The sequence below is a fragment of the Lithobates pipiens genome, unplaced genomic scaffold (genome assembly GCF_037356315.1).
Source record: "Lithobates pipiens isolate NorthernLeopardFrog02 unplaced genomic scaffold, aLitPip1_a1.2 Scaffold_3, whole genome shotgun sequence".
NCBI lineage: Eukaryota > Metazoa > Chordata > Amphibia > Anura > Ranidae > Lithobates > Lithobates pipiens.
The window spans coordinates 252773330-252789137 of record NW_027507790.1 but is presented as its reverse complement, the minus strand read 5'-3'; the positions used below and the strand labels follow the sequence as shown (position 1 = coordinate 252789137).

Below are 15808 nucleotides of genomic sequence, written 5' to 3'. Positions count from 1 at the left end.
GAACAAAGGCCATGGGACTTTCATGAGATATGCCAGACCAGGAGTAGGCAACCTTTCAGAGGTTGAGATCTACCTGGACAATATGGAGGAAAGCAAAGATCCCTGGGGGGTACAAGGTGATGCCCTAGGGAAAAAAACACCATCAGGCTCCAAATAAAAAAGACGTAGATGTAGCAATTCTATACCCCCCCCCTTTTCAACGCAGTGTCCTGTACCCCCCAATGCAGTGTCCTCTGCCCCTTCACATAAACCTCCCTCCCTGTAGTGTCCCCTGTCCCACTCCCACCACAGTAGTGTCCTCTGGTCCCCTTCACCCCCCTCCCCCCACTATAGTGTCCTCTGGCCCCCATAACCATGTTCTCTGCCCCTCTTCCTCCAGAGATGTGTCCCCCCAAAGCAGTGTCCTCTGCCCCTGAAAGCAGTGTTCTCTTCCTCCCCATCCCCTAAAGTAGTGTCCTAAATTGCCCCCCCCCCCACTATAGTGTCAGGAGCATTGTGCTAGGTGGGAGGCGGGCCTGTGGCCACTGTTAGTGAAAAATGCACCAGTGGAAGTGGAAGCAACAATGCCTTAGCCTTAGGAGTAAGGAAATTACATAACACCTGTAGAGAAATAGTGCCACGCTGCTGAATATCAGTTAAAGGAATAGCACTCTTATTGTTGGTGTCGGTAGGGGGAATAGTGCCCCATCATTGGTGTCATTGGGAGCAATAGTGCCCCATGATTGGTATCAGTGGGAGGAATAGTGCCTCGTCATTGGTGTCAAGGGAGAAATGATGTGCCATTGTTGGCGTCAGTGGAAGTGGGCGGAATTTTTTGCCACTGTTGGTGTTGGAAAGAATGGTTCCTCCTTGTTGACATCAGTAGGAGAAATAGTGCCTTGTATCCGTGGGAAAGAATGGTGCACTAAGGGCCGGAAAAAAGACCCACAGTTTGGAGACCACCGATATATAGAGTTCCCACTACAGTCCTCAGATCAGAGGGCAACCTGGTCCAAAGGCCGCCGCTGCAACCTATGCCAGATCAGGTGGTTCTTGTGACCTCGCTGCTGAGCAGGCCCCAGTGTACTCTTCCCTCCTCTGGCTACTTGCAGACCAAATGCCTAGGCAGCTGATCATGTGACATCAGCTGAAGGGGAAAAGCCAACTAATTATTGGATCTACCTGAACTCTGCTCCTTTCCATTAGCTGAGGTGAAGGCATTCACCCTGCAGCTGCTGTGAAAGCCTGGATCTGTGTTTTTGGCAGGACAGGTAAGTATAATAGAGGTTTCATTTTTCTTCCATTTACTAGATCAAGGGCTTCAGACTAGCCAACAAGCCAGAGAATGTGTTTAAATGCAACACTACAGAGGACGACGCTAGTCTGCTTTTAAAAATAGAATCCTTTTGTAGGTAGGTGTCCCTTTAAAAATACATTTCCATCCCTGGTAAGTGCACGCGGTATGGTGCTTTGCATGCCAGTGTGTGTTGTGCGGGCAGCGTACAGGGTGAACTGTCATGCACTCAGCCCCCCATCGCCCTCTGTGCCGCTTCATGGAAAGATTTATAGAAATTATACACTTAAAACCGCTGAAAATGGTCTGTTTTTCATTTCCTCTCCTAAATTATACAGAGCGCTATGGGACATGTAAGAACTATAAATAAATTGTAATGAGGGGCTCGTCTGCATCGAATATTCTCTGCACTAGTCTGAGAATAAAAGGGTTGCATCAGCACACTGTACTTGTCTGTAGCTGGGCAATCAAACAGAAGCTAGCTTGTTTTTTTTCTTTAATATATATGTAATTAGCTGAAATAATTTGATTAGCTCAACCCTTCCCCCCCCCCCCCCCCCCGACTGTACATCTCCCGGCACAGAGACCGGCTCTCACCAAGAGCCCCGGGTCTCGTACAAACACGTTATACTTACCTGCTCTGTGCAGTGGATTTGCACAGAGCAGCCCTGATCCTCCTCTTCTCAGGTCCCACTCCAGCGCTCCTGGCCCCTCCATCATGTTGAATGCCCCCACAACAAGCAGCTTGCTATGGGGGGCACCCAAGCCATGACCCAGCCTGCCCCCTTTCTCTCCTCATTGGCTGGCTGACTGATTTTGACTTGCAGTAGCAGGAGCCAAAGACGTGGATGAATAAGTTTGGAGTGGAGGAACATGACTGGCCTGCACAGAGTCCTGACTTCAACCCGTCGAGTTGAATTAGAACAGACTGCGAGCCCTAATTGATTCTGATCCATGCCATTGGGGTTCACATAACCTAAAAGTCATAAACCAGCGTCTAGATTCACTGTTATATCATATACAGAGTTTAAAGGAGAAGTCCAGCCTGAGCTCGTTTGGCTGGGCTTCTTCTATGAGTCACGGGAAGTCTGAAGTCTGCTCTCTGCTGACGTCACACAGAAAGCACTGCGTCATCCCAACTCTAGGAGTTTTAAAATTTGTTTGCAATAATTCCATCAGTATCACCAGCAAAGCAGCTTCATTATTATCCCATCAAAGAAGAACTGGATGGACTTGTGTCTTTTTTCAACCTAACTATGTAACTATGTAAGAGAATGTGCGCTGCATTTCGAGATTTCATAATTTGCCGCGCCGCAAACGTTAATTCTCCATTACGAACGCCAGTTTACAAGGCCGACCTCTTCTGGCTCGTCCTTGCTTCCGAGCATGCGAGTTTGTACTTTGGACTTTTGTCTGACGGACTTGTGTTCACACGCTTGGAAAAATCCAACAGACATTTGTCCGCGGAAAATGTTAAAGCCTGCCAGCCAACATTTGTCCACGGAAAATCCCACAAAAATTGTCCGATGGAGTGTAAAAAACGCTCAGATTTTCTGCCAACAGCCTGTCATCACTCAATTCCCGTCGGAAAATCTGATCGCGTGTACAAGGCTACATTCACATTGTCAATTAACCCCATAAGTGTGTCCAGCGGCAATCATTGCAGGTAATCGTTGGCTGTGCAGAAAACCACGAATAGATGCATCCGCCAGCAACCTGCCATTATAGCAAACAGGGTTGTCGGGCGCAAGGGATGTCAGGCAGAAATATGGTGTGCGCTCCATTAACTTAGCCGGTGGTGATGTGTAGGAAGTTCATCTTGACGCGTTTCGTCATCCAAGTGCGACGTTCTCAAAAGCAAGTTTGCTTTTGATAACCACTGCCACTGAGAGCCACAGCAGGCATCAGAAGATTTCTGCCGCTACAATTTACAGCGGCCTTAATCACAAGTGTGAATGTAGCCTTAGAGGTCAAGGATCTACTGCCTATTAAAGGGGGTTAAATAGCTGCTTTTCGAATCAGTGTGACACTAAAGAACAGCAGCAATTTTACAGTGAGACCCAGGAACAGCTCCCCCTTGTCTTTCGCATTAAAAAAAAAAAAAAAAAAAAAACACAATTTTATGTAACCAGAAACATTCCCAATAACACCTAAATACTACATCACTGTATAGTATGTATGGGCAGATGGGAATCGCTGTTGAAGATAATAAGAGCGCCATCATGAATTCGGCACATGCACTGAGCAGACCCATTAGCTTCTATGGCGTCTCCCGTCTGCAGACGGCACACGCGCTGGACCACTTTGACTGCCATGTGGTTCTCATAGCGATGCAGAGCAGTGCTGGATGCTGCCGTATAGTCACCTACACAACTACACTGTGCAATCACAGCTTCTTACTACTGTTGAGGATGATGGGAAGACATTCCTGAAAAATGACAAAATAGACCACATTAGACCCCCTACTGGACAGAAATCTCTTTTCGCCTTTTTGGAAAAACAAAAATGTTTTCTTGACTTTGGTTTATCTAGAAAACATTTGACCTTGCTCTATTATTATTGAAAACTTGTATTGTTTTTATAAAGGGCACGGACATAATAATTATTCAGTCCTATCTACGTCCTTTTCCCATAATTTACATGAAAATGGATGGGGGCATAACCTCGGCATCAGAGGAAAGCCATAGTCAGTCCATTTTTAAAAGAGGACTAAAATGGGAAAAATTGTAAAAATTAGTCTTAAAGAGGGATTCCACCTACAAAAAAAAAAATATTAAAAGCCAGCAGCTATAAATACTACAGCTGCTGACTTTTAATAAATAGACGCTCACCTGTCCCGGGTTCCACCGATGTCGGCAGCCGAGACCAATCGATCGCTCGGCTCTCGGCTGCTGCCGCCGCCATTCTAGGTGAGGGAATCAGGAAGTGAAGCGTTGCGGCTTCACTTCCCGGTTCCCTACTGTGCATGCGCGAGTCACGCAGCGCACTAGGAATGGTCCGCGATGTCTCTGGGACTCGTGTGTGTACCAGCAGACAGCGCGGCGGGACAGGAAACGGCATAGACTTCCGTGGGAGTCTATGCCCGGAAGTGGGTGCAAATACCTGTCTTAGACAGGTATCTGCACCCCCCTCCCCCCTGAAAGGTGCCAACTGTGACACCGGAGGGGGGGGAGGGTTCCGATGAGTGGAAGTTTCACTTTAGGGTGGAACCCCGCTTTAAAGTAGAATCCTAGCTTACCTCCTAACTAACCTTAAAACTGTCCCTTCCCCCACCGCCTCCTCCAATTTATGCTTACTAACCTGTGTAAGAAAGATGCGAAAGATGCAATCCCTCTCCCTTGTGTCTGCTAGTGGCGGCTGCAGGGGAGAGAAGAGAATACTCCCAACAACTGCTGGTAAAGCATGAATCAGTGGTGTCACCCTTAGGCTTCAATGGCCAATCCCAATGTTGGAGCTCCCTCTGCTCCCCTGCAGCTGTGCTGGCTAACACTGGGGAGTGGGATCACATGACTGGACAAGAGCAGCCTGAAAATACGTTTATACATCTTTTGTACACAGGTTAGTAAGCATAGGAGGAAAGAGGGACACTTTTTAAGACTAGTTAGGGTGCGAGCGGGAAGTCCACTTTAAAGTGGTAGCAAATGCTAACTAGAACGATTGTTAATTATACCTACCTATCCTGCATACTCTTTAAAAAAAAAAGAAAAAGAAAGATCTATATAGAGTGGAACCTTGGATTACGAGCATAATCCGTTCCAGGAGAATGCTTGGAGAATCCAAAGCACTCGCATATTAAAGCAAATTTCCTCACAGAAGTCAATGGAAATGAAGATAATTTGTTCCACATTGACTTCTATTGCATGCAATACCACATGTGGCCAGAGGTGGGGGGGGGGGCGCCGGAGAGACACGGAAATACTCGGAGTCCACTCGGATACACTCTGAAAGGCTCGGTAACAAAGTATTTCTGAGTATTTACAAAAGGCTCCGAGTGTCATCGGCACCCCCGCACCTCTGGCCAAATGCGGTACTGCACACCGCAGAGGCTTGAATCCCGCTTGTTTTTGCAAGACAACATTTGCAAACCGAGTCAGGATTTAAAACAAATAATTGCTCATATTACGAAAAGCTCGTTAACCACGTTACTCGAAATCCGAGGTTCCACTGTACTTCCCTTTTATTTAATCTGATCCAGTCATGTGATCCGGCAGCTTTGGTTCCCCTGAGTAAGGAAGCGCATGACAACCGTGAGCCTTGATGTCAGACATAGGCTCTGATTGCCACTCTGTTGTGAGCGCTCCCTCCTTAAATACGCAGATATTTTTATACAGGGTATGTAGGGAGAGGTAGAATGAGGGGGAGGGTATTAAAGGGTTTGTAAAGGTAAATGTTTTTTCACCTTAATGCATTCTATGCATTAAGGTGAAAAACCATCTCACAGTGCTTGCGCCACCAGCCCCCCCCCCCCCCCGTTTTACTTACCTCACCCCCGACTTCCTCTTCACCACTCAGCCTAGCCGCCGATTGGCTGGAGTGGATGGATTGAAGGCAGCGCAGCCATTGGCTCGCGCTGCTGTCAATCACATCCAATGACGCGGTGCGCCGGAGGCGGGGCAGTATGATACAGCGAGCGGCTATAGCACGGGAGCGCGCCCGCAGGTGCTTCTCACCATGCGAGGGAGCTCACATGAACGTGAGAAGTACCTGCGGGAAGAAGCAGAGACCGCCGCAGAGGGACCCCAGAAGAGCAGGTTCGGGGCCACTCTGTGCAAAACGAGCTGCACAGTGGAGGTAAGTATAACATGTTTGTTATTTAAAAAAAATAAAAAATGTTACTTTACAATCCCTTTAAGAACATTTATGTTAGACTTATGCTGACATCCGTTTCCCCAAAGGAGTCGATAGATGGAAAATGGACAGGCAGACCCGAGCGGGCTTGCTGTGTGAAAGGGGCCTTAAAGGTATTCTTTATTTTTCTTTTCCCTTCCTCACAACAGACTGGCTGCTCAATCCCAAGTACTGCATTATGTGTACCATGGATGAAGGTTACATGCTTCCCCATACGTCAAAGGACTGAGGATTTCCTCAGCAGTGGGGGAGCACACTGAGGGTATGTATTGGCAGGGTGGTGGTGAAAGGGGTCAATGCCTTCCTTATATCTCAAAGGGCTGTGAATTTCCACAATGGTATGGAAACACATTGAAGGCGAGTCTTGGTGGATGATGGTGTAGGGGGTCACATATTCACCTATACCTCAAAGGACTGAATTTTCCTTAATGGTAGGAGAACCTACTGAAGGTGGGTATTGTTGGGTGGTAGTTTAGGAGTCACACGTTCCCCCATACCTCAAAGGACTGAATTTTCTCAGCCATTGGGGGAGCACATTGAAGGTGAGTATTGGCAGGTGGTAGTGTAGGGGGTCACATGTTTCCCTATACCTCAAAGGACTGAATCTCCTTGACATAGGTGAAAACATTGAAGAGAAGTATTGGCAGGTGGTGGTGTAGGGAGTCACCTGTCCCCCTGTGAATTTCCTTGATGTAGGTGAACACATTGAAGAGAAGTATTGGCAGGTGGTGGTGGTGTAGTCACATGGTCCCCTTTACCACAAAGGACTGAGTTTCCTCAGAGGTAGGGGAGTGCATTGAAGGTGAATATCGGTGGGTGTGGGGAGTATTGTTTTTTTCCAGATCAATCAAAAAAAAATTTTTTGTTAGACTCACTTCAAATTCATTGTAGCTTTTCCTTCCAGACAGCACAGCAGTTATATTGTTAGGACGTGGTCCATGCAGCACTGGGGTTTCGGGTTCAGGTCCTACCTGCATGTAGTTGGTATGTTCTCCTCAAACTTTACTCCCACAACACACAGGAAAATTAAATCCATGGCAATTATCTAATCACCACAGTCAGGTTTCCTCTTGAAGATTCACTTCTGGCTTGCAGAGTGTGCAGTGGGTCCCGTTTCCTTCCAGAACTCTAGCCACACTCAGAAACAAGCACAATGTAAAATGGCGGCAAGGCATGTGGTCTTATGGGGGCACTCCTCACAACAGTGAAAATGGAAACCGTTTTATGTCACAATGATGCGATTTGTCTTCAGTATACTGTAACACTACCTAAAACATTGACCCTATATAAATATGGGAAATAAAAACATTCACGCAGAAGGAAAATTAAACAATTTCTGTGTCAATCAGAAGGGGGCTTTAATCCTTGCACGCGCCAGTCACTGCACAATCCTTCTTTTACCCAATGACTAAAACCAGCCTGAGCACACATGCTGCACCCCCATATACTGTCACCGCTGAACCTGCTTTCTGTCAGCCCCACGCATCTGCTGAAAGAAGGACCTGGGGCCTGTCCAGATCATGTGTGCAACAGAATGGCTCTAAACAAGCTCCTTTAATCATGTGGAGGAATAAAATGAGTTACGAGCACAAGTTTAACATATAAAGGAAGAAAGTTCCTCTTTACGGGACGAGTGCAGATCCTGGGTAATTAGGAGCATGTGTCTTGCCTGACACAACCAGGACTGTCCTCACGTTGTGCGCTTGAGGCATCCAGGATGGGAAGTGAGCGCCAGAAAGCTTTGTTGGTGATTTTTTTTTTGTAGCTTAGATATGCGAATGGTTAGATTTTCGTTACATGTGTTGTGCTTGGAAGATGAGGTCCGCCCCCTCCACTGATATGCAAATTAACCTGTTGGACTGGTTTATGTGTCCCCTTCACAGGAAGTGAGGCTACAGGAAACTATGTAGCAGGAAATAGGGGGAGGTGAATAGGACTCTGAACAGGCCATGCGCTCAGACAAACAGAGTTGTCCTGGAAGACAAAGACTTGGTCTGATGACAGAGGATGGCTCTATAATGACTTAACACCAAGAAAGGGCTGTACCAGTCAGAAGAACCTTCACCTGACGCTTTTGTCCGATTTCCTGCAACTGTTTGCAGAGTAAGCCTGGGTCCTTGTTGCCTATGGAGATCGTGAGCCTGCTCTAACCTGAGCCAACTACCTAGCGTATTCTTATTGTATACAGATTAGTCTTGCTCATTCACTAGGAGGGATAGTTCGTGTTTGTTCATGCTTGTATGTATATCTTGTATTGTATTCCTAATAGCGTAATAGTTTCTATGTACAGCATTTTCATTTAGAAAGGCATTTTAATATACTGTAGAGAATTTTTCTAAGCTTCCTGGCTTATAACTCAAATTCACCTTACTAGACACCAAGCAAAACACTTCTAATGTCAGAGCCTCCACCAAGGAGTGAATAGCACAGTAGTGGCATCACCAAATTTCCAGACTAGGGGTGAAAAGCAGCAGTGCCTTAGATCTCATGCTGGAGATATACAGCTATGAAAGGGAAAATTTTCCATTGATCTGCTCAGCAAAAATAACATTCTCTATAACTTTGCAAATCTTTTGAGTTCAGTTTCATTGCATACTATGACATTTTGGACAATAGTGTACCTCTAAGTGTGCTAACAGTTTGGGAAAGGCCCCTTTCCTTTTGAGCACGATTGTGCCCCTGCAAACAATGCCAGCTCCATAAAGACATGGCTTAACCAGTTTGATGTGGAAAACCCAGTTACCGCAACCCTACTGAACACCTTTGGGATGAAATGGAATGAAGCTTGTGATCCAAGTCTCCAGGACACTGCAAAATCTTGTGGAAAGCCTTCCTAGATGAGTGAAGGCTGTTACAACCACAAAGAGTTGGCCAACTTTATAATAATACTCAGGGTTTTAGAATGCGATGTTCAACAGACTCCTATAGATGTAATGGTTAGGTGTCCACAAACCTTTGGTCATATAGTATATAGTAGTAGTCAATAATGTACAGCAAGTACATACATCCACTTAAATATGTACAGCAATGGTAGTCGTAATCAATTACACAATGCCTAAAGTTTACCTTGGGCCAACTGTTTACATTGTGAACAGTGTGGAGAAAGTTGTAAGTACTTAAGTCTGTAAGGTTTTTACCGCTCCAACAGTGAGGTTTCATCTCAACTGTTGTCACCATGAAAGGAAGTTCAGAAAATCTTCTTATGGGACACAAAGAGGGGTCTCCTTTAAGGCCTCATGCACACTGGATATTATAAAAAAGCCAGTAGCTTTAACTGTAGAAAAAGTTTTTCAGCTTTTTCTAGCAGTTGCATTTTTTTAAACAAAAGTATACTCCCACAAAAGCTTATGGCTCAAAAATGCTAATATTTTTAATTTTTTGCCATTTTAAAGCTTTTTTCCAAGTTAGAGCGTTTTTTTTTACAGCTGAAAAACTTCACTCAAAACCCACTAGCTCTGGGAGGGGTTTCCAGCCAGAAAACGCCCCTGCCAAAAACTGCCTATGTGTACATGGACACATAGAAGAACATGCTGGGGAGTTTATTGGCTGCAGGAAAAAATGCCTGAAGCCAAAAACAGCAGCTGTAAAAACGTCCAGTGTGCATGAGGCCTAAAGGAACCAACATTACAACCTACTTCAGGGCCTATTAACCACTTACGGACCGCCGCACCCCGAGATATGTCCTAACTTTGAAGAGGAATATCGTTGTTATGGCAGCACTTAGCTGCCATAACTCCGGTATCCTCTTCTTCGGCCGGCAGTCTGCTTTCGGATAATAGTGGTCCCTGCGGTGGATTCGCCACAAGATCACTTTTATCAGCGGCGAGAGAGGGCCCCCCCTTCCGCCACCACTTACCAGAGCCGTCGGCAGCGGCGGAGGCAATCAGATCTTCTCCCTTGCTGGGTATGGAGAGAAGAGAGGGGACAATGGCTCCCACCAGTCTCCATACCAATGCAGGGCAGAAGCGACGTCAAAACGTCACTTCCGCCCATAGCTCTTAGAGGGCCTTTTTTTTTTCTATTGCATTTTAGTGTAAATATGAGATGCAAGGTCTTTTTGACCCCAGGACTCATATTTAAGAGGTCCGGCTTTTTTTCTATTACTATTATTCTATTATATTATTGTAATAGGAATTGAAAGTGACACAATAATAAAAAAAATTGCGCTTGTAAGACCGCCGAGCAAATACAACGTGACAAAGTATTTCAACGACCGCCATTTTATTCAACTAGGGCAGTGAAGGCGAACCTTGGCACCCCAGATGTTTTGGAACTACATTTCCCATGATGCTCTTGCACTCTGCAGTGTAGTTGAGCATCATGGGAAATGTAGTTCCAAAACATCTGGGGTGCCAAGGTTCGCCATCACTGCTCTAGGGTGTTAGAAAAAAAAACGTATAATGTTTGGGGGTTCTAAGTAATTTTCTAGCAAAAAAAACTGTTTTTAACTTGTAAACAAATCTCAAAAAGAGGCTCGGTCCTACTTTAAGGCTCTATTGGCTGCAAAGCTGATGTTTTTATTTATTTTACCAATAAAAAAAAAAAAAATTCATGTTAACAGGAACAGCCAACCTCTTAAAGTGGAACTCTGATCAAATACTGCAATCTCAACATATGTCCTACCGACTCTTAGGCCCCTTTCACACTTGTGCGACCTGAAAGTGGCAGGACTTTGCCGCGACTTTAAGCAATGCCTGTGTTATCTTGAGGTCTATGGACCTCAAGTCACATCAAAATCTGACCAAAAGTAATAGAGGGCCTACTTTTAAGTCGCACAGATATTCACGGTACTTATTGGAAATTAAGGGGTAAGACTTGTCATGCGACTTTGCAGTCCAAAGTCACAAGACAAGTAACACAAGTGTGAAAGGGGCCTTACAGCTGCAAGCATCCTTTATGAGCAATGCTTTTAAACCATCCAATTAGTAACTATAGTAAAGCCAAGTTTGGCTGCTGAATATCTGCCTTCGTAAGCTGGCCACACATTGCCCGAACTGTGGATGAATCCGCAGGAAATTCAAGCAGTGTGTGGCCCTGCCTGCACCACTCTGCTTGGCAAAAGCCAATTGTTCAATCAATTTTTGTTGAAGGAACTGGTTAGAAAACTTGACTAATCAGTGTCTGCATCCATTTAAATGCAGGCTTTGCTTGGGCATTCTGAGAACAGGCAGTGCTGGCTATCAGAATACAATATCTGAATTGGAAGATCCGTCCTCGCTGTTCGTATCTTGCGGAGTGAACTATAAAAATCTATACGTGTGAGGCCAACTTAAAGTGGAATTCCACCAACTCTAAAGCTACTCTCTGCCACATTATAAGCCTAACCTCTCTAGCCCCGTAAAGCAAAAACCGCTGTACTTACCTGTTCTGCAGCAGTTCTGGTCCTACGCTGAGCTGTCAGCGGTGGCTTCTGTTGTTGGCTGCCTCTCCTCTCCTGCACCCATCTACACACTGAAGCCCAATAGTAACGCTATGGGTGACATCACTTCCCAGGCATTTCACAGACATTGTCGGTCCTCTCCGGCACACAGCATTCACCGCCGGAGACCGGACCGTAGCGGCTGCAGAACAGGCAAGTTTACCGATTTTTGCTTTACAGGGTTAGTTAAATTAGGCTTAGAATGTGGTAGAGCATTAGTTAGGTCTTGACTGGAATTCCACTTAAGGCCTCATGTACATGGGACGCTGAGGCAAAGTCCTCTGAACAAATTTTTTTTTGACATCTTGAAACCTGCGTTTAAAACGCCCGTTTAGCCACGTTTGCATGCCGCGTTTAGCTGCATTTAACCGTGTTTGTGTCTAGAAGCGTTTAAGATTACCTCATTTAAGACCCTCCCCAAGCTTGAGTAGCAGCAGCAGAGAGATCAGTTGTCTACTTGTATTTGCCTCTATTTCTGTGCTTTTTTTTTTTTTTGCAATGGATCCCATAATGAGCTTACAGGGTAAAGGACCATGCAAAGCCGCAGATGGACTCTGGTGGCAAGAAAGGGCCCTGAGGCGATTCAGTTCGCATAGTTAGCGCTATACAAGTCACTCACTCACTTACTCAATGAGCACATGTGAGGAAATGCTCCTGAGGCTAGAGCGACATAGAAAATTGCGTGAGAGGTCCAGAGTCATAGTTTGTCGCTATTGGACCCATTCTTTGATTGTGCAGCAAATGTCGGCAGGATATTTTATAAACATGTACGTAGTGCTGCGTACCTACCGCAACATTTTTTTATTTCACTCGCATGTCCATTGCCACATTTGACTTTCTATTTGAAAAAGTATGAATATATATGGTTTATGAATCATCGCAAGTAATTAAAAGATGTTTAACTATATTTTTTTATGTTTTTTCATTGTTTGCCATCATATTTTTGTCTTTTCAGGTCTAAAATATAGGGCACCTTTAAAAACGCTTATAAAGGAAAGCTCGTCTAAACGCGGGTTTAGCGCCTGAAACGTGGAAATCGTCTGCGTCTGAACCCATTTTTTTGCTTCCAAAGAAACACTGTTAAACACAGCTGTAAAAGAACGCCAATAAACGAGACTGTGTACATGGTCACATAGGATAACATTGAAAGAGTTCAGGGCAGTTGAAAAAAGCATCCAACGGCCTCTGAACGCACATTTAACAGCATCCTGTGTACATGGGGCCTTAGGCCTCGTGTACACTGCTGATGGTAAACGGACGTTTCAGAAGCAGTTGGGCATTTTTTTCAGCTGCCCCTGAACTCTCCTCTGTTATCTTATCAGTACATGTACACAGGATGGTTTATAGTGGTTTCTAGGCAGTCGAGTTTAGAAGCATTTTTTGGAAAGCAAACAAATGCGTTTGAAACGCCAAACACCTGTAACAGCGCGTAAACGCGATAACTTGCGTTTAGCCACTTTTTTATTTATAGACATTTTTCATTTTTGACCATTTAAAAAAAAACCGCCACCGTGCTAAACGTGGCATGTAAACGCGTCAGAACGGTTGTTTTTAACCACCTCCCACCCGGCCACTGCACATATACGGCCGGATGGGCGCTTCCTCCTTCTGAGCAGACGTTCAAGAACGTCCCTCAGAAGGAGAGGGATAGTGCACGCGACCCCACGCAGCGGCGCGATCCAGATGCGTTCGTGTCACCTGGACACGGAGCATCTCCGATCGGTAGGAGGGCTCTGTGATTGGCCCTCTTGATCACACGACGGCTGTGTCCAATCACAGCCGTCATGTGATGTAAATAGAGAGCCGGTTGCTAGGTGATCGGCTCTCCTCTCCTCACACGGAAATTGTCCGTGAGGAGAGGAGAGCAAAACGCTGAAGCCAGCCGGAGATCAGTAAGTATGAGCTGTTTTTTACAGCTTTTTACACACTGATCACCGGTCCAGTGTCCCCACACATGTCCCCGCACAGTAAAAACACATGTCCCAATGATCATCTGCACACATCTGTACATGATCGTCTGTGTACATCTGTCCGTGATCACACAAACCAATTAATATACACTTCACGGGATTTTTTTTTTAACCAAAGACATGTAGCAGAATACATTTTAGCTTAAATTTATGACAAAATTAGATTTTGTTGGATTTCTTTTAAAACAGAATGTAAAAAATATATATATATATATATATTTTTTTTAATTTCCGCTCTTTTTTCTGCATATATAGCAAAAAATTAAAAATGGATTTATGAATAAATACCACCAAAAGAAAGCTCTATTTGTGTGAACAAAATGATAAAAATTTCATTTGGGTACAGCGGAGCATGACTGCGCAATTCTCATTGAAAGAGCAAGATCGACTTGGAACATTCAGCCTGCCCACACACAGTTCGAATTAGAGGTCGACCGATATGAGTTTTTCTCTGGCCGATGACGATATTTAGAAATCGTGCCAATGATGATTTTTTGGGCCAATATGTTAAGCCGTTTTTTTTTTCCTTCATCTCATAAAATCTAACAGGCACCATTCACACTGGGGCATTTTTCAGTATACCGCTCCTCCACCACTCCTGCCCATTGAAATGAATAGGCACTACTGCCAAAGTGCAATGCGATTTGGCAGCTGTGCTTCACGGGCGTATTTAACCTCTTCCTTGGCCACTAGCTGGGTTATAAGTGCACCGCTAGAAGCCGAATAGCACCGCTAAAATGACGGTAAGAGCCGGTTCACACAGCGGGCGATGCGAGGCGACACGACTCGCCTCGCTCTCGCAAGTCGCCCCCATTCTGTACAATGGAACCGTTCTGAGAGGAGCGACTCGAGTCGCTCCGACTCAGAAAAAAGGTTCCTGTACTACTTTTGGGCGACCTCGGGGCGACTTGCATTGACTTCTATACAGAAGTCATTTGCAAGTCGCCGCTGAGGCCGCGGCAGGTGGCGGCGAGGCAAGTCGGAGTCGCCTCACCTCGCCTGCTGTGTGAACCGGCCCTTAAGCGCCGCTAAAACTAGCAGCCTTTTACCGTCCATGCCTGCCTGCTTAAGTAATAAGTGATATAGAAAATGTATTACATTTAAACATTTATTAAACAAAACAAACCTCAAATCAGTTCACTTGTATGTATAATTTATATATATATATATATATATATATATATATATATATATATATATATATATATATATATATATATATATATAAAACTATATATATTAAATACACAAAAACAGGTAATCAAAACTTTTGGACAAAAAAAAAAAAGGGCTAACTTTACTGTTTTAGTTTTATTTTTTTTATTTTTTTTAAATCATTCGTGTCTTTTCCAAAAAAAATGCGTTTGAAAGACCTCTGCGCAAATGCTGTGTGACATAAAATATTGCAACAACCGCTATTTTATTCCCTAGGGTCTCTGCTAAAAATATATATATATATATATATATATATATATATATATATATATATATATATATATATATATATATATATGTATATCATTTTTGGGGGTTCTAAGTGATTTTCTAGCAGAAAATACAGGATTTTTACTTGTAAGTAACCAGTGTCAGAAAAGATTTAGTCTTTAAATAGTTAAACTGAGAACTCCTACACAGGGAGTTCAGCTCATTCAGAAGTGTAAACATTGTATCTCTTTTCTCTTTTCTTGGCAGACTGCCCAGAGAGGAAACAAGTCCCTTCACTGAAGACTCAGGCAACTTGCACTGACTTCTATCACAGTCATTTTTAAGTCGCACTGAAGATATATCAGCCTTTTTATCAGCACAATCGGCCGATGCCGATTAATTAAAATACCCCAAATATCAGCCGATATATCGGTCGACCGCTAGTTCAAATCTCGTCTGGATCCTGCTGAAGCGGCCGAGATTCGAACCATCTATGGCTGAGCCTTCCTTACTTTCATCAACACAGGGTGGTTTTTCAAAAAATTTAAAAGATGCCAACAGGCAGGCATTCCATTAGGGTTGAACCGATACTAGTATCGGTGCCGATACCGAGTATTTGCACAAGAGCGCTGAAAGCTGAAAATTGGTCTGGGAAGAAAAGCGGCAAAAGTCCCAGTTTAGTGAAGTGGTTAAGCGTCGTTTACTATCTATCAAGTAAAATCGTTCAGGGGAGGTTGTAAAACATCCCCTGTACATTAAGCCTTAGCCTTAGGCTGGACATACATGTTCAATTTTCATGTACAATTTTCCCTTAGATTTACCTTAAAGTATGTAATGCAAGGGTCTGTATAATTGGATACAATGGAAAGTTAA

The 15808-nt window shown here is 44.4% G+C and overlaps 1 protein-coding gene across 2 annotated transcripts in view; it reads right to left on the bottom strand.

Annotated features, from left to right (window-relative positions):
* The window catches only part of CTIF (cap binding complex dependent translation initiation factor), a 361752-nt gene that overhangs the window by 177656 nt on the left and 168288 nt on the right, over positions 1 to 15808 (bottom strand). The window lies entirely within an intron of this gene.